General features: G+C 44.3%; 1 long non-coding RNA gene across 2 annotated transcripts in view; it reads right to left on the bottom strand.

The window, feature by feature from the left end:
• LOC110143361 (uncharacterized) overlaps window positions 1–19,820 on the bottom strand; it is a 71,049-nt gene that overhangs the window by 37,145 nt on the left and 14,084 nt on the right. The window contains exons 2-3 of one of the 2 annotated variants that reach the window (XR_011491352.1): window positions 16,173–16,285; window positions 13,720–13,868 (exon numbers count right to left, since the gene is read on the bottom strand). This is a non-coding gene — a long non-coding RNA (uncharacterized lncRNA). Of the gene's footprint in view, window positions 1–13,719; window positions 13,869–16,172; window positions 16,286–19,820 lie in introns of those variants that run through there. The other variant, XR_002315563.2, reaches the window with a different exon arrangement.

The following is a 19,820-nucleotide window of genomic DNA, read 5'->3' as shown; positions in this document are numbered from 1 at the left end:
GTTCAAACAAGCATTAGGGTCAACAAATGGAAGAATTAAACTGGAAAATTAGATGGCCAGAGAGAATGGGATTCTTAAAACTGGAATTGTGAAGGGGGTACAATTAGTGCTGATTCCATGGTCCAGGTTGTGTTATCCAACATGGTAGAGACTAACTATAGGTGACTATTTAAATTTTAAAGCTTAAAATCTAGTTCTTTAATTACACTAGCTACATTTCAAGTACCCAATGGCCATGTGTGGCTGGTGGCTTATTGGACAAGACAGATAAAGAATATTTCCATCAACACAGACAGTTCTGTTGGGCAGCAGTGTTCTAGGGTGTGTCATGGGCATTCATGGCTCAGGTAAGATGATGAGAAGACCACTGGAGGGCCCTGGACCATCTACACAGACAGTGAAATCACCAGGAACCAGGACAGGAGTAGCTTTGGAGAGCACAACAATGAGCCAGGAGCTAAAATCCTTAAGGTGTTAGAGTGCAATCAGCACTCCAACTGCTCCAGGGAGAACACTAAAGGTTGCTTTTTTTAGTGAGGAAACAGTCAAATTGTCTAGAAGGACCACAGGGACAACAATTAGGATAGACATGATACCTACTGTGAATATTCATTGGAAGGACTGATGCTGAAGTTGAAGCTCCAACATTTTAGCCACCTGATGTGAAGAGCCGACTCATTGGAAAAGACCCTGTTGCTGGGAAAGATTGAGGGCAGGAAGAGAAGGAAGCGACAGAGGATGAGATGGTTGGATGGCATCACTGATTCAATGCACATGAGTTTGAGCAACTCTCCCATTATCTGGGAGATAATGAAAGACAGGGAAGCCTGGTGTGCTATAGTTTGTGGAGTCACAAAGAGTCAGACACAACTTATCAACTGAACAACAACCCCATATCTAGGCCAAATGTGCCTCGAAGATTACAGGAAAGGGCTACAGGGAAAGCCATGCCCTTGGGTGAGATTCAGTCTGTAGGAGGAAGAAAGTGAAGGAGCTGTTCAAAGATTGTTGAGAATATAGGAGATTTTGTTGATCACTGACCATGGGCCCCAGAGCAATAGCAAAACATTTTCAGGAGACAGGGAGCAGCATTCAATAAGCTCATGTAAGGGGAGATGCAGCGCTGGATGGGGATGAAGATCAGCAAGATAAGGGTTATCATGGGAACCTGGGTTCTTCCTGGCAACTTATGTAAACAGCAATAACACAGCAAGATTGATCATGTTCGTCCCTAAGCAGTAGGTAGGAGAAACCGTGAGTGTTGAAAGAGAAACAGACCTCTTGCCTGTGGCATAGAGAATTCTGAAACATCCCTTTCACTTCCTCCTGACATCACATAAAGGCCAGGAAAGGACCAGAGCTTGCTACCTCTTGACTGCGGGCAGCGGGGGAGGAGGCCTGGGAAGGGTGGCCTTCCCCTGAAAACATGGAGCACCCTTTTTTTTTTCCTTTTTGGCCATGCCCCAAGGCTTATGGGATCTTAGTTTCCTAACCAGGGATCAAATCCAGGCCCCTGCAGTGAAAGATTGGAGTCCTAACCATTGGGCCACCAGGAAATTTCTAACCCTCTTGACCCCTTAAACCTGCAACTAGAAATACCTGAGTGTTGAAATGGCCCTGGAAAAGGAGGCTGCCAGAAGCAGGAGCAAGCTTCAGGGATTCCGCAATAGAAACCTATATGAGTTCGAATACAGACTCTGTCACTACCCGGCACCCTGGAGCAAGTAGTCTTCTCACTTCTCTGAGTCTCCGCTCCCTGATATTCAGACTTTCCTGCTTATCTTCCACACTATGGCTTCAGTCTAGACGTTTCCTGCCCCTTTTCCAAGCCAAGGGAATGGCTATGGTCTGCTACTTGAAGATACACACCTTGACTAATGACCCTTGGACAGTCACAATACTCTAAATATTGTAAAGGTCCTGAGAAGCCCTGTGGTTTAAAATAATTTGTCTAGTGACACAAAGCAAATCCGTGGCTGCCTAGGGCTAGAGGTGGGGATTGGATTGACTACAAAGGGGCAAAAGGAAACATTTTGGGCTAACGGACATATTCTGTACCTTGATTGGGATTGTATGCAACATATACATATGGATGCATTGTTGTTGCTCAGCCACTAAGTCGTGTCCTACTCTTTGCAACCCCATAGACTGCGGCACCCCAGGCTCCCCTGTCCTTCACTATCTCCCAGAGTTTGCTCAGATTCATGTCCATTCAGTCAGTGATGCTATCTAACCACTTCATCCTCTGGTTGAAGGCATATGGATGTATACATATGTCAAAATGCATTGAGCAGTACACATAATGTATATTTTTTTATGTGTAAATTATACCTCATTTAATGTAATTATCAGAGAAGGCAATGGCAGCCCACTCCAGTCCTCTTGCCTGGAAAATCCCATGGACGGAGGAGCCTAGTAGGCTGCAGTTCATGGGGTTGCTAAGAGTCGGACACGACTGAGAGACTTCACTTTTGACTTTTCACTTTCATGCATTGGAGAAGGAAATGGCAACCCACTCCAGTGTTCTTGCCTGGAGAATCCCAAGGACGGGGGAGCCTGATGGGCTGCCGTCTATGGGGTCGCACAGAGTCGGACATGACTGAAGTGACTTAGCAGCAGCAATGTAATTATAATTGCTTTTTATTTGACTTTGGAGAATTTTTTTCATTACTATTTCCTCAAAAGGCTTAATTTCTTGAAATATCATCTGAGAAGCACCACTGAGTTCGTTTCCTATGACTGCTGTAAAAAAATTACCACAAACGTAGTGGCTGAAAAAAAACATAAATGTATTCTCTTACAGTTTCTAGAGGTCACAAGTCTGAAACAGATCTCACTTGGCCAAAATCAAGGTGTATGGTTTTTGGAGGCTCCAGGAGAGAGTCTGCTTCCTTGACTTTTCCAGGGGCCACCTGCATCTCTTGGCTCATAGCCCCTTCCTTCATCTTCAGAGTCAGCAATCACATCACTCCAACCTGCACTTCTGTCCTCAAATCTCCTAACCTGACTCTGACACTTTCATTTTCCTCTTTCACTCCTAGGACTCGGGATTGATTGTATTGCATCCACTCAAATAACCCAGGATGGGGAATTCCCTGGTGGTCCAGTGGTCAGGACTTTGCACTCTCACTGCCAAGGGCCAGGGTTCAATCTCTGATCAGGGAACTGAGATTCCACAAACTAAATGACATGACCCAAAAAAAAAAAAAAAAAATCCAGGATCACCACCCCATCTCAAGATCCTAATTGAATTACATCTACAAAGTCCCTTTTGCCATTTTAGGTAACATGCACAGATTCCAGGGAGTAGGACATGGACATCTTGGGGGTGGGAGTGGCATATCATTTTGTTTATCACATCAGTTTTAGAATATAGTAAGAAGAGTAAATAATAAGTCTGAAAACAAAGGCTGAGCCAGATCAGGCTCAAGGATTTGGAGTTTCCCTGGTAAGCAACAGGCAGCACTTGCTTACCACTGAATTGGAGCACTCACGTATTTTAAAATGTGACAGCTGTCATAGAGTATTAAGTGAAAATTTTCCTCTGTACCCCAGCCATCCAGTTTCCCTCTGCAGAACCAATAGTAGGTTATCACTTTCTTATGTATTATTCCAGAAATAATTTTATTAATTATATAATTATATAATAATACAATATATATGTGTATATATATGTATATATATTTTTTACACAAATAGGAGCAGAGTATAAAAAATTGTACTGGTAACTTGCCATTTTTCCCCAAAGACTATGACTTGGACATCATAACCACAGCAGAACAGAAAGAGGATTGGAATAACCCCCTTCCCTTGAGAATGGGCAGAGCCTGTGACTTACTTCTTAATCAACAGAACAGAGCAAGGTGGAGGGATGTCACCTCCATAGTTACATTAGGTTACATAAGACTCGATCTCGGCAGACTGGAGTGAGAGACCTTCCTTGCTGACTTGATGAGGTTTAACTGGACATGAGGAAGCTCATGAGACAAGGAAATGCAGATGGCCTCTAGGTGTCATGGGCAGTCTCTAGGGCCCACAGGCAGAATCCAGCTGATAGCCAGCCAAAATCAGAGCCCACAGTCTTATCACAGTAAGAAAGTGAACTCTTCCAACAAACTAAATGAGCTTAGAAGCAGTTTTTCCCCAGCCGAGCATCCAGATGAGAACACAGCTTGGTGTCCATCTTGACTGCAAACTTCTAGGACCCTGAGCAGATGTATCAGCTAAGCTGTGCCTAGACTCCCAACACACAGAAAGTGCGGTGTCACAGTGTATGCTGTCTCAAGCCTCTAAACTTGCAGTGACTTTTTACACAGCAATAGAAAGCTAATAAATCCCCTGGGGTAGCCTGTAAGGTCTGTGTGGGCAGAAACCACATCCGTAGTGTATCCCCCAGCATATCCCCAGCACCTCACACTGTGCTCAACAGGTTAAATGAATGAATGTGCATCATCTCTATGATAGTTACAACCACTCCATAAGGAGAATTCGTTTTATACAAGTTTTGTTCAGACAAAGAGAACATAGGTGATACATCCAAGATTCACATAGAAAAGGAGAAGCCTTGAACTAGCATCCCCTAGGACCAAACTCCAAGCTCATTCATTAACATCACAGCTGCAAAGTCAGTGGGGGCTTTGTAAATAATTGTCCCTAGCCTATACCTATAGCAGACATTACTAATCAACCCCAGTGTGCTTTCAGGCTGAGTCCATTGACAACTTTCTTGACTCAGCATTTTAGTAGGCACAAGCAATTGATCAAAACTATCTCAGCAGAGGATGACTATTCATCAGTAGAGCTCTAAGCTCCTAGTTGGTATCTATACCTCAGTGCAACTAGATTTAGTCTCCATTCCAAGAAATGTATGGGGAAAGAATATGAAAGAGGCAAAAGTCTAAGCATAGACTTCTCCCTGGAAGTGATGCCCAGCTTTTTTTTGGGAAAAAAGCCAAGGAAAGAGATTGGAGATGGGGGTTGGGGAGACAATGTTTCTAGAACCTTCCCTGCAGAGGAATGTCTACAACATTTCAGGACAGGAAATTTCACTAATGAAACACTCTACAGCTGGTTTCTCTTACAGCTAAATTCCCCAAGTTAGTTGTAGAGTCTTCCTTGTACAGAACTTGGATTCTGCAATTAGAATCTTATTTAATATTATCACTGCCATAGCATCCCACCTGACAGTTGCTCCAGGGGCACAATGGTATGAGCATTCACTGTGGCTGATATTTTTATTGTTTTGACAATTAAGGTATATGCTTGCCTAGCGGGCTGAAGTTTTGATACTTTAAAAATGAATCTCCAGAAAGGAAAGCTAGCTTTTCAAACAAGGAGTGTCTATGCTGCCAAAAATATGATGAAGCCTTAAAGTTACACAACAGATTGAAAAGTGAGGGAAACAGTCAATGAATTAGTAGTTTGGTTTTGACTTCTTTGTTTGTTAATGAATTGATAAAATTCACTTTGCTGTAGGCATTAAACAAACCAGGACTACTGAAAATATTGTGCTGACAATACCACCTCTCATGCCCACGGCAGGCATTACTAATTAATCACATCATTCTTTTTCTCCTAGTCCCAGCTTGGTCTTGGAAGCCTTCCCAACATGGAGCTCCACACAGCCAATAACAATCTATCATTTTGGGTCTCAAGGCAAAACTACTTGCTATCCAAGATTATAGGCAGAGCCCCAGCTCACAAATTTTCAAGCAAAAAGCAGTATTTCAAGTGACAACCAAAAGCAAGGACCTTGGACTCAGAGTGCCTAGATTTGAAGTCCACCTTTGCTATGCCCAACCATGCCATGCCTCAGTTTCTCCACCTGTAAAACGGGTAAGTGTTAGCTGCTTGCTCAGTCATGTCTAACTCTTTTTTGACCCCATGGGTTGTAGCCTGCCAGGCTCCTCTTGCCATGAAATTCTCCAGGCAAGAATCCTGGAGTGGGCTGCCATTTTCTTCTGCAGAAGATCTTCCCAACCCAGGGATCGAACCCAAGTCTCCTACATTGCAGGCAGATTCTTTACTGCCTGAGCCACCAGTGAATTCCAAAATGGCTAAGACCAACAGCAATTACCTCAAGGAGCTACAGTGATGATTAAATGAGTTACGATATATACCAATCGTGGAAGAGTGCCTGGCAAACATAAGTACTCTCTACTCTTTCTGATATTTTTATTTTCTTGGTTCTCTGTGCAAAAGCTCTCTCCCACTAGACTGCCAGGTAGGTATCTTGTTTTATTCTTCTCTGTATCCGCAGCACTTAAAACACGAAAGGAAGTTGAGTCAGTATTTATTAAACTGTTGAATCAAACTCTTCCAACCAGACTGACAGACTCACTATTCTTCCTCCCAACACCTCACCCACTTATGCCTCCTGTCTCTTCTGTCCTTTCCCATCCCCCGTCTTCCATCACTTCTTCTCTTCATCTTCATCCTTCTTCTACTATTCCCACCCAATCCCCCTCCACCAGTGTTCACCTAACTCCTACCCATCATCCAGAGCCTGCCCAGCTGGCATCTGTTCATTAATCTGTTCACCAAGCATGTCCAGCTCCCTGCCTGCTGGGTATCTATAATTTTATTTTCCTGCCCTGCCCTCTGTGGTTGGGTAGATGCAAGTGTGCATGCATGTGCAGTCATGTCTGACTCTTTGTGACCCCATGGACTGTAGCCCACCAGGCTCCTCTGTGCACGGAATTTCCCAGGCAAGAATACTGGAGTGGGTTATCATTTCCTGCTCCAGGGGATCTTCCTGACCTAAGGATTGAACCCAGGTCTTTCGCGTCTCATGCACTGGCAGGTGTGTGGCTGGGTGGGGCCATATTAAAAGTCTGTCTCATGAGTGGAGAATTTGATTGCTGGCATGAGATTCTCTTGATCTCAGAGCTCCTTTCTCCTGTCACTACTATCAGTGATGTTCCAACCTACAATTCCTCCATCTGTCTGGTTTGGAGTGAAAACTGGGTGGAGCAGAGCCACAAGCTGACCCAGGATGAACCAACAGCATGAATGAGAATGAATCTTTCTGCTTTGAAACCACTGAAACTTGTTGTTGTTTCTGCACCATCACTTGCATCTTCCTGCAACCCTGCTCCAGGTATCCTGACCCAGAGTAATTTTCTTCAAAAGGGTTGGGGAAAAAACTATCACTCGTTTTTATCCTAACAGGGTGTCTTGCACATAGTAAGTGTTCTTTAAATGACTACTGAGGGCTTCCCTGGTGGTCCAGTGGTTAAGAATCCACCTGGCATTGCAAGAGACACCAGTTCGATCCCCGATCTGGGAAAACCCCACATGCCACGGAGTAGCTGAGCCCGGGTGCCACAGCTACTGAGCTAGTGCTCTAGAGCCCACGTCCTGCAACTACGGAAGCCTAGAGCCTGCTCTCCGCAGCAAGAGAAGCCACCACAACGAGAAGCCCACGCACTGCAACGAAGAGTGCTCCCCGCTCACCACAACTGGAGAAAGCCCGAGTGCAGCAATGAAGACCCACCACAGCCAAAAATAAAATAAATAGATGACTATTGAATAAATGAGCAGTCATTAATCTCTAAGTCTCTATTGTCCAGAATATAAAGCAGGATAAGAGATTTCTTGCTCTTCTTAATATTCCACCTCTTAAGGGGCTAAAGTGGCTATGAACCATAACATGATGAACACATCTCAAGCATCATTATTAGATGATAAGCTTTTCATTTATTCAGAATCCATTCATCAACAAACACACAAACACAGTTTTTAAGTTCTGTTGCTGTTCTTAAGCTCAGGAATGAGAATAGTGGTCAACAGCTATTGAATGGTCAACACAAGTCAGGCACTGTGCTGGGTGTTTATCATGCCATTGTCACTTATAATCCTCAAAGAGTCACAGGAGATGGGTACCATATTCCTATTTTCCAGATAGCAAAACTGAGGTTCAAAAAGGATAAGTAACTGGCCCAAGGTCAAATGGCTAGAAAGTGGCAGAGTTGGAAGCTTAGTCAATCATCCCAAGTATCTGAACTTCTTGAGGAATAGAAACCCAAGTATTTGGAATCAAAATCATTAGCCACAGTTCTATTCTACTCCCAAGGAAGGTGTGAATTAAACACTCCTTGAACTGGGCAGGGAGAAGTACTGCAAGCTCAGGAGTCCTTAGTGTGACCACTGAAGGGAACACAGAGAAGCTACATAAAGCAGGCTTCCCGGATGCTCATCTTCCCCGAATCACATGGGCTAGGCTGGTGCTGGGTGTTTTAAAATACACGTCCATGGAGATACATCCACTCCCAAGAGCCAGAGCCAAGAAAAACGGAGGCATTTATTTCTCACTGTAGAAAAATTCATGCCTTTAAAAAGCACTTCAAACAATGCCAGTCTCATGAATATCTGACCAGTGCAGTCACGCTGGGCCCAGTGCTCAGATCGCCTCAAACTTGGGATTTCAGGCTCTCTGGTCACCATATTGAAATTATCAAACTTCCCTTAGAGTTTGTGTTTTATAAGTGAAGCCGGAAGGGGCAATAAATCCTGCTTCAGAGAGTCTAGAGGCTTAGCTCATACAGAGCCCCAGCTCCTGCCACCTCCTTGTATCCGGGGGAGGACCTTCAGCTGCCTGAATGCTCCAGACTACCTGCCCTGTCCCCTCCTGAGCACGGGCATGGAGGTCTGGGTGGGAACAGCGTGTGGGGCAGAGGCATGGGTCTGCATCCTAAGTTGCTCAGTCGTGTCTGACTCTTTGCGACCCTATGAACAGTAGCCCACCAGGCTCCTCTGTCCATGGGATTCTCCAGGCGAAAATACTGAAGTGAGTTTCCATGCTCTCCTCCAGGGAATCTTCACGACCCAGGGAAGCCACCAGGGAAGCCCCGTGGAGCAGCGGGCTCAAATTGAAATCCTTCTTCTACATTTGTCCCCTGTGGGATCTTGGGCATATTATTTAACCTCTCTAAGCCTCCATTTCCTCATCTGTAAACTGACAGTAAAAGCAATACCTGTTTCATGGAATTGTCTAAGAATTAAATGAGAAGACCTCTGTAGAGGGATGTCCCTGGTGGTCCAGTGTTTGGGAGTCTGCCTGTCAATGCGGGGGACATGGGTTCAATCCCTGGTCCGGGAAGATCCTGCATGTCACAGAGCAACTAAGCCCATGTGCCGCAACTACTGAAGCCCGTACACTCTGGAGTCCATGCTCTGCAACAATAGAAGCCACCACAATGAGAAGCCCCTGCTCCACAACTAGAGAGTTGCCCTCTTCTCTGCAACTAGAGAAAACCCTTGTACAGCAGCAAAGACCCAGCACAGCAAAAAAAAAAAACAAAAACTGTAGGGCAGTTAGCCCCACACCTGGCACAGAGCAGCAGCTCAGAAAATGGCAGGTGTTACGTTCTTACAAGCAGCTGGGAGACTGGTTTTGTGATCCCAGGTCACAGATGAGAAACTGAGGCCCAGGAAGACTAGGTCCAGCACCCTGGAGGTTCCTGAGCGGAACAGCCCAGGCGCAAACCTACAGCTGCCAGATTGCAAAACTCAGGTGGCTGACCACCGCTGCCACTCTCTGGAATAGGGCCTCTTTTGGTGGCTCGAGGTCCCACCCCAGTCCTGCTTCTGAGGTTTTTCAACCACGGCCCTGTGAACCAGGGATCTGACAGGGCCTCACAGCTCTCAAAGTCTTGGCGGTGATCAAGGTAGGCCTACCAGGTAGCGACCGTGACCAGCATTATGTGCAAGCCCCAAGAGACCACTCATGTCTGTTTAACTTCCCTTCCGTGGAGCCCCACGCTGGGCCATGCCCAGACAGGAGCTTAACAAGCTCGTTTGATGAAAATCTATGAAGCTGATCAAGCTACTCTGTATCTACCTAATATTTGATGGTGACACGGAGCGATGGGAGGCGAGCAACACGAATAACATAGTAAACGTTCAATGGAAGCTAAAGGTAAAGGGGACACAGTGGGAAAGGCAGACCATGCGTCGACTAAATGTTTGAAACCAAGGCTTTGATGCCTTTGAAACAGAATCTGGGAAAATTGCTGCACCCCCTGTAGCCTGTTGGAGGATGTTTTCCCCCTGCATTGTTGCACAGTTTGGGAGTCTCTAGTCTCTAATCTCCCAGGTTGGGAGCACAGCCCTGAGGTCTCGGGGAGGCAGGGTGTGTGTGAGTCAGCCCCAGTGTTGGCACGACCCTGGGCCTCGCGTGGAGTCCAGGCCGGCCTCTGACACATGGGGGAATGCAGAGACAGGAGTGGGTGTTTGCTGACAAGCAGCTTCATGGGAAAGCTTGCCTCGGCATTTCTCAGTGCTGAATCAGGGAGAAAAGTTGGGCAGAGTGCCTGCGGGGTTCAACTGAGAGAGAGAGAGAAAATAAAAAAGCAGACCCTGAGGTGGGACAGCAAACGGCACGCGAGGCAGTGGTAGCGACAGCAGAATTCTCATCACCTGGAGGCCTACTGGGTGCTTTCCATGGCTCCCTGGCCGTCTTCCTCACAGCCCCAGGAGGCAAGGAAACCCCAGGGGTGAACGATGATTCTCTCTGGCTCATGAAGAAACTAGGGTTAAGAAAGAACACGAGCTACACAGCTAACTAGTGGCTGCAATGGAATTCAAGCTCATGACTGACAAGAGCCAAATCTCATCCACATCTAATCCATCGCCCTACCCCTTCTCTGGGAAACTGTGCCTCACCCAGCCCTCCTTCTCCTCCAGAGACTAGGAAGAGCCAGACAGACAGGAAGCAGAGCAGATGTGGAGAGCGCAGCCACCTCTCAGCCAGGCTGGCCCCCAGCTGCAGGAGCCCGGGCGGGTCGTCTGCCGCCCTTTACCTTCCCTTTCCTGCCCTGCTCATCCAGGTGAAGGGAGAACCCAGGCTCCCCTCCGATTCCCCCCTCACCATGTCATTCGGAGCAGCACTGTTCAGTTAAAACACAACCCCAGGTACACCTTGTAATTATAACTCTCTAGTAACCGCATTTTTTAAAAGTAAAAAGAAAGAGCCAAAATTAATGATATGTTTTATTGAACCCATCTATCTAAAACAGTATTTTTTCAATGTATTGGAGTTGGCCCAAAAGTTCATTAGGGTTTTTCTATAAGACCCCGAATGAACTTTTAGGGCCAACTCCAATAAAACCAACTTAAAACATTAGTGAGATAGCATATGTTCTTTTTCTCATTCTAAGTCTTTGAAATCCAGATGCACTTTACACTCATTCCACGCCTCCATTAGGACCAGCCTAGGCACATGTGGCAGGTGGCTACTGTATTGGATGGGGCAGGTCTGTGGGATACCAAAATATCCAAATGAATATCACCTCACTCTACATGAAAAGGCTTTTTTTTTTTTTTTCATTATCTGTGATTTTTTGGATGTGCAGTCTAGGAATTTTAACACAAGTATAGATTCATGTGATGACCACCATAATTAGAATACAGAGCTATTCTTCCATCACCCTCAAAGGACTCCTTGGTGTTATGTCTCTCTCTTTTACTTTTTCTACTTTTTGGCCTTTCCACTTGGCATGTGGGATCTTAGGTCCTCAACCAGAGACAAAACCCACACCCCCTGCAGTAGAAGCATGGAGTCTTGACCACTGGACTGCCAGGGTGCCATCTCTTTACTGTTGTTACCCCCCACCCTCCCCTAATCTTTGCACAAATGCAATCATACTATATGTAACCTTTCGATACTAGCTTCTTCTACTCAACATAATGCCTTTGAGGCTCATCCAAGTTTGTTGTATGCATCAATATTTATTTCTGCCTTATTGTATCATTCCTATTTATTACCGAGTTTTATTACATTGTACCAATGTACCACAGATTGTATCTTCATTCAACTGCTGAAGGACCTTTGAGTTGTTTCTGGTTTGGGATGATTACGATGAGAGCTGTTACATGTGTTCAGGTGTGTGTGTGTGTGTGTGTGTGTGTGTTCAGATTTTCTATGAACTCAAGTTTTTGCTTCATTTCTCAGGACTGAGATTGTTGAGTCATATGTCTAACTTCATAAGAAACTATCAACATGTCTTCCAGAGAAGTTGAACCATTTTTTATTCCCACCAACAATGTGGAAGGGTTCCAGTTACTCTGCATCCCTGTCAGTACTTAGTATTGTCAGTATTTTTACTTAGCCATTCTGATACATATGTAACCCACTCCAGTATTCTTGCCTGGAGAATCCCATGGACAAAAGAGCCTGGAGGGTTATAGTCTTTAAACTTGCAAAGAGTTAGACACAACTAAAGTGACATGGCACATCTGATACATAGGTAGTTGTATCTCATTATAGCTTTAATTTGTTTTTCCCTGATGACTAATGATACTGAGCATCTTTCAGTGTGCTTATTTGCCTTTCTCGTATTCTGTTTAGTGATATGTCTTGGTCTTTTGCCCAGTTTTAAATTAGATTCTATGCTTTAAAATTTTATATATTTTAGAAAAAATAAATAAATAAAAGTTTTATATATTTTAGATACAAATTTCTTTGTAAGATATGTGATCTGCAAAACAGTTTCTCCCAGTCTCTAGATTGTTATTTTATTTTCTTAATAGTGTCTTTCACACAGTAAAAAATTTTTAATATTAATGATGTCCAATTTATTGGCTTTTTTCTTTTATGAATGATGACTTTGTTATCGTTAATAAGGACTCTTTTGCCTAACTCCAGGTCATGGAGATTTTCTCATATTAAGTCTTTGAACAATAAATCACATGTTTAATACCCAAGGGGTTATAACTATCCAAAGAAATTAACTTGTGGGTTTTAGTTATGAAAATCCACATTGTCCTATGGATTCACTCACTCATTCACTCCATAGACATTTAATAAGTGGAAAGTCATCACCAGTAAAACAAAGATGACTACAATTTGGTCCACAATAGTAGTTGCTACTAATTGAGGGTCTAGGATCAGTGGCCATATTAATATTATCTATATTCTCCAATAAAGGAGAAGAACTTGAAACAGAAAAGTTAAGCAATTTTCCAGCAACACAGGCAGGAAATAGTAGAGTTAGGTTTCAATAGCTCCAGTGCTCTCAGGTATGGGAAGTTTCTTTCATTTCTAGCAATAGGAAACAGCTCAGTCTACCTAAGTGGTTAAAAAAAAAAATAGAGAAGTAGTCCACAGATATTTCACAGAACCAGCCCAATGACTGAACCACCATATCTTGGAAGAGAAAAAGTCATGAACTTCAAAGATATAGCTAGCAGGAAAAATAGAGATATCCCATTTGAATGAAGCATCTTCAATTATTTTCATCCCTTGCTTATGCCCTTTCTAGGCTCAAGTTCCTGGAGCAATCATCTGATTGACCTGCTGTGGGTCATGTGACCATCTGTTGCCCAAAGAATGATGGAACCTTCATTGACAGCCCCACCAAGACTATATCCAATTAAGGGGCATAGTCTCCTTTCCTTCTTGAGTGGAATATCAAGGTGCTATTACTAAAGGAAAATGGGAAGAATTGATCCTGGGACAGCAAAAAAAAAAAAAAAAGATGCCCACTAATGCAATGACTTCCAACATTTTTGAGCATGATCCACGTTAAAAAATCTATTAATAGTTCACCAACATGTAAGTATATTCACATATGACCAAAATGAAATTTTCATTTAACATTATATGCCCTTACAATGTGTAGTACAGTCTGATATGTCACACTTATTTCCTTCCATTTTTAGAAAATGGATGTCATAAGCCCTTTTTGGGTCAGAACCTGCACACTGCACTTACCATGGTTTCCTTCCTCTCCTTATCCGTGAAGACTCCAGAAGAAAAGATGTGTAAAACAGTGAAGGCATAAAGTGGTGAGCTCCATAATGTCCCTCCAGAGAACATCAACCAAACCATCTCACCAAATGGATGTGTGAACAGAGATGTAACACTCCTGTGAATAAGAAAAGGCTGATAAAAGATACTAGTTTCCCCACAGAAGTAGACCTTGAAACAAAGATGGGAGCCCAAGTAGCTTTTTTGTGAAATGATCCCAGGAAGGCCAGGGAGGAAGTGAGAAAGTGAGATGGGGAAGGGAGGAAGGCCAGCAAAGGGTTCTTGATGAGTCATCTGGGGCTCGGTCAGACCGGACACCTGCTGATAAACAGCTGCAGAACATGCTTCAGGATCATCACACCAAACGGCAGGGACACTGGGATGTTCATCCACCAACTGCATCCTTCCTTGGAAGCAGGTTCCCAAAGCCATTAATTTCCCAATACATCCACCTGCCACCAAGTGAGGACCAAGTGCCCACAGCTGGAGAATACCCTCAGGTAGAGAAATGCAGAAAGATTTGGGCTGTATGGGAATTGTCTGCAGATGGCCTCCAGCTGGGTCAGGAGGATACAGTTCGAAGGTCTCCTGTTGTATGTGACCGGGAGGGAGAAGGAGCAGCTCAGGAAACCATTTTCAGTCATGAACACCTGCCTTCCTTGCCAGGATCAGACACACTCTCATCTTCCATAGCACCTTGGAGTCCCTGTGACTATCAGTCCCCTGATTTCTAAATGTACCAAGTTTATTTCAGCCTGGACGCCTAGTTTCCCACGTCAGCAGTGCTGAATGAAAACAGGAAATCCACCCAACCATCTCACCAGCCCTACCTGCCCCTCTGATTCTCAGTCAACATCCCAGAGAAGGTCTCATTTTTCAGCCGATGATCTCTGCCACAACATTTCAGGAAGTCTTTATCTACCGTCTCCCTCCTCTTAGTGCCCGAAGAGAATATGGTTCTGCTCCTGTGAGGGTGCCACTGAAAACAAATGTCCAGGACTCAGAGGAACGCTCCAGCACTCAAACCTCAATTAATTCCCAGCTATTCATCAGACTAAAACACAGAAGACAGACTGACTTTGGGAGTCGGGCCCCATGGGATGGGAATAGAATCGGCATTGAGTACAGAGTAGCAAACCCTTAATCAACAGTGTCGGAGGGCAGTGGGTCTCATCCCAGGCTGCACACCATCATCTGAAGAGCTATTAAAGAGTGCTGATTTCCTGCAGGGAATAGGGTAGATCCTAGGCAGCAGTATATATTTTTTTAATTCTATAGATTCTAATGTGTAGGATGTATAAGATGGAACAGGAGGGAAGAAATAACACTTCCTGGGGTTTCGTTTTGTTTAGGTAACCTTCGTGTCTCAATTCTTTCCACCCTGTTATATGTTTCATATCACTGTACCCATCTCAAAGATAAGAAAACTGAGGCTGAGGGAAATAAAGTAACTCCCCCAAGCTCCCATCATTATAAGCAAAAGCCCCAAGCTTACTATTCAAGACTGAATCCATTGTTTTTTCTCCTCCACCGTATTTATCTCCCAAGGAAATTTTTAAGAAAATTGATGGTGAAAGGAAAGGGGCAGAAAAAAAAAATTGAAATCAAGGGTGTCACCGGGAAAATTAAGACTGGCCTAAGGAAGGCCTGGTGGAAGGGGCTCTGGAGGCTGTGAGCAGCCCTGGATAGCCAAGGCTGTTCACAGTCCCAAGAAGAATGAGGCAATGCCACCTAAGGGGGATGGGGTCCCAGCTAACCTGCCCTGTCCCTAGTTCCCCAGGGCTAGCCCTGCCCTCAGGGTCTTGCATCCAAAGTTAGCTCAATGGACCATTTTCCCATCAGACCCTGAACTGTGACTGGGGACGTCACAGCCCACCAGCTCCCATTTGAGAGCCTCTCAGCATGATTGATCTTCCTCTTCTCTGTGGCCTCCAGGCTGGTTATATTCAGTGGAGAGAATAAACTGACAACCCAGCAAACCAGCCTTTCCTCATTTCTGCAACTGATTTCTCTATTCTCTGTCTGCTTGGCTCTCCAAGCCCAGCAGCCCATCTGGTGGAATAGATATCCCGCTGCTTGCAGCCTCCTCTGGGACTGCTCGAAGATAGCAGAGGCCTCAGCCGTTTCAACTCTGTGTGTTTCTGCCATGAAACTGAATTTTATTTAAGCATCATATTTGGGGAAGGAAAAGGCGCTTCAGTCTTCGTTTTCTCAATAGTTTCTTTCAGCAACACCAAGATGCCTAATCCATTAAGGCAATCCTCAAAAGGAAAAATTCAAAACTAAAATCTCCCAGGCAGGCTGTGCTTCCAAAATCCAAGAGAATCTTTCAGTGAATATTGGAAAAGTATAGAGCTGAGAGGGACCCTATAGATCATCCCTTAGAGGGGAAAGCTAAGACCCAAGTGGGGGAGTGACTTACCTGCTACCATGGCAATGGGGGTGCTTTGACCTCTTGTCCCCATGGGGTGTTCTATTGGGCAGGAGCTGTGAACTGGGGACAAGCAGAAAGCGGCATGCTGAAGGTGATGATTCCTGTTGAGAAAGGTGCAAATTTTACCATCCTGTGCATATATACACACATGACTAAAAAATGTGTACAGAAACTAGGGTTGGCGCCAAGGAAAACAGTGGATCTAAAGCCTGCAGGCTTAGCCCCAACTGTGAAGAAAACAAAGTGATCTTCGCTATTTACCAAGCCATCCTTCCCAAGTTGGCTAATCCCAGGGCCACCATACTGCTTAACTCCAGGGGGCCCAACTCACACAGTACCATTCATCTGTATTTTAGAAAGGTGGAAGAGTAAGAGCGCAAATATTAGCTATTATTATTCTTGTTCTGCACTCACAGCAGGAACTGAGGCATTCATTGATAACTACAGGATTCATTAAAAACAAATAGTAACTGAAGAACCACCCCATCTTGAAATGTAACTTTCAAAATTCAAAAGAATAAATCTACAAAAGCAGGTTAATCACAAAGATCACTAAAAGAGAGGGAGGCCCTTTAGGAAGAGTTCCCTTAGGCACTCATGTAGGCATTATTTTCAGTGCTTTATGTATGAAAAGTCTCACAACAGCTCCATGACATGGGCCTTATTATTATTTTACAGATGAGGAAACTGAGGGTAGAGTCATCAAGTAACTGGCAAGTCTCATAGCTGGCAAGTGGCAAAGGGGTTCAAAGGCAGCAACCTTACTTCCAACACCGTGTGCTGGACTGTTTCCATCAGGGATCCCCAGCCCCTGGGTCTTGGGGCTGTACCAGGAGCCAGGCCGCACAGCCAGAGGCGATGCTTCATCTGTATTTACAGCTGCTCCCATCACTCTCATTAGTGGCTGAGCTCCTCCTGCTTTCTGATCAGCAGCAGCACAACAAATGTAATGAGCTTGAATCACCCCTCCCCTAGTCTGTGGATAAATAGTCCTCTATGAAACTGATCCCTGGTGCCAAAAATGTTGGGGACCGCTGATTTATATCACTCCTTTTGCGAGTCAATTAATCAATGTTATCTGCTTGTTTGAGCAGCTGGATCCTGTTCCATTGCCCTCAGATCACTGCAGGTGGCCAGCATGAAGTCTGCACTGGGGAGGCCATGACCAGGTGATCTTGCTCCCATGTTGTAGGGAGGTGATGGAGACCACCACAGGAAATCTACAGTGATTTCCGCTGCTCCAGAAAACCTACAATGAATGATGTCATCAGGGAATCACAGATCTGGACAAGAGCCCCAGGAACTCCAAACATCACATGGGAGCTCATGGGGGAGGTTCTGGGCCTCTGGGGGCTCCTTCCCAACCCCCAGTCCTAGCCCTCCCTTGGGGAGGTGGAGTAAAAGGGAAGGGAGGAAAAAATGCTTTAAGCCCCTCTGCCATAGGCCAACAACATTCAGAGTAACTTTGAGACCCCCTCCAGGCCTCCCAACCAACAAAGAGAGGAGAGATTTTTTTAATTCATCCCACTCTGCAATTTTGAGCAATTCACATCAAGTCTCTGAGCCTCAGTTTTTCGTCTCTATAGACCCATCATATATGCATGTGTAAGAATTGAATTGAAGAGATTCTCTGGCAGTTCCATGGTTAGGACTCCAAGATTTCACTGCCAAGGGTCTGGGTTCAATCCCTGGTCAGGGAACTAAGACCCCGCAAGCCATGTTGCAGAGTCAAAATAAAATAAAATTGAGACGAGTGGTGAAAAGGGCTTCACACAATGTTTGCCACCTGGCAGAAGACCAGTAAGTGAGCCAATAAAATGACAGTTTCCTTCTGTTCTTCTGGGATTAAAAGAACGTGGTTAGGTTCCTAACTAATATTCATTCTTCTTCTTTACCAACAGATTCCTGATTTCATTCAGGGCTTCAAAACACCCAGATTTAGAAAATCACCTTCCCAGATTCCTTTGCAGGTTCAGGTGGCCATACTTCAGTTCTGGCAAATAGGATACAAGGATAAGACTATTTGGGGAGGCTTCTAGGACATTTGTCGCTTCCCTAAAAACAAGGGTAACACACTCAGCTAACATTTGCCTTTGACCCTTGCCCTTCGTCTCGTCTTCCTTCTGAAGGTGTGGCAACCATCTTGCCACAATGGGGACAAAGGCCATGGGCTGATGACAGGAATAGAGACAGGGCCAGGGTCCTAATAACATCCTTTGGTCAACACACCAACTCTAGACTTCCTGACTCTTGATTTATTGGGTTAGAAAAATAAACCCCTATCAGGTTTTCCATTATTTATAGCTGAACACTTTCCTAACTGATATTTACCAATCCCAGTTTGATGTATTGAAATAAATATAGTATAGAGATGCTGGGCTGTTTGTCCAAGGTCATATCAGGAATGATTAGTGGCAAATCCAGGTCTGCTGAGTATCTGAGTCTTAAATTCCCAACTCAAATGCCCTCCAAATCAATTCTATTACCCCACAAAAATTTTATTTATGTCAAGAATCAGAATGATCACTATTATAAAATATTTCTATGGTAGCCAATTGTGCCATGGATAAGAAGCTCACTTCTGGAAATGTAAGTAGCCAGTTTTTTAGGAAACTTGGATTTTGTTTAATCTGTGCAAGTGGACTTTTCAGTCTTGGAACAAATCATACACAATGCTCAGACGAAATGCTGACCATCTATAGCACTCAGGTTCACCCCTCAAGGAAACACTTGGAACACCACATTGTGAAATCAAACAAATAGAACTGCCTGCCCTGACATCTATGCTAGAGAAGATATTGAATTCACAAAAGTAATGCCTTGAACTACTAATAAATATTTTATAACCTGATCACTTAGGAAGTCAGGATTGAAAAGCACAATTATAGAAATATAATCTTTGCATGGCAAAATTGTTTGAGCTTAAAGTTCTCATTTGCCTTGGATTGTTACAATTTAATTAAAGCAATTTTCTGGACTCAAAAAATGCAATTAATAAGTAAAAGCAATTAGTAAATAAATTAATAAAGTCACATTCAAATGCCCTTGCTGAGAATTTATATCTGCAGGATGTGAGATTAATCAGAATCTCTGGAACTTTAGGATCCTTAGGAGAGAAAGGCCTAATGCTTTCCTTGGGAAGAGATGTGTCCTTGGAACTGTGAGGTTAGAGGCAGGTAATGTTGCTTAGAATTAATCCTGTCACCAAGCCATAGACTCCGGGTGGAATGACTTTGCAGTGATGCCCCCAGTGGCCATAGCTACAGTCACATCACTATTCCACTAGCCAGACCCAATGCATCCAGTGTAAAAACACATGACCCAGATTGTGCCAGATTCTCTCTCATGGGAAGTCAGGATGTAAACAGAAAGACATAGTGATGGGTAGTCTTTAGAACTGAGTCATGTGGCTGGCAGCAAACTGGAAATGGAGCCCACGAACTCCTGCCACTGAGGTCCCAGGGGCCTGTCTGTTCTCGCCCTTTCTAAGGTCACCTCATTCTGTGAATTATCCCAGGACTTTCCTAAGAAATACTTCATTTTAAACTTAAGCTAGGTAGGATCAGTTTCTGTTGCTTTAAAACAAAAGCCTTTTAGAGAATATGTTTGACACTGCTGTACACCCATGGGTAGGGT

This window comes from Odocoileus virginianus, chromosome 15, assembly GCF_023699985.2.
Source record: "Odocoileus virginianus isolate 20LAN1187 ecotype Illinois chromosome 15, Ovbor_1.2, whole genome shotgun sequence".
Taxonomy (NCBI): Eukaryota; Metazoa; Chordata; class Mammalia; order Artiodactyla; family Cervidae; genus Odocoileus; species Odocoileus virginianus.
This window is presented reverse-complemented; position numbering and strand designations above follow the sequence as displayed.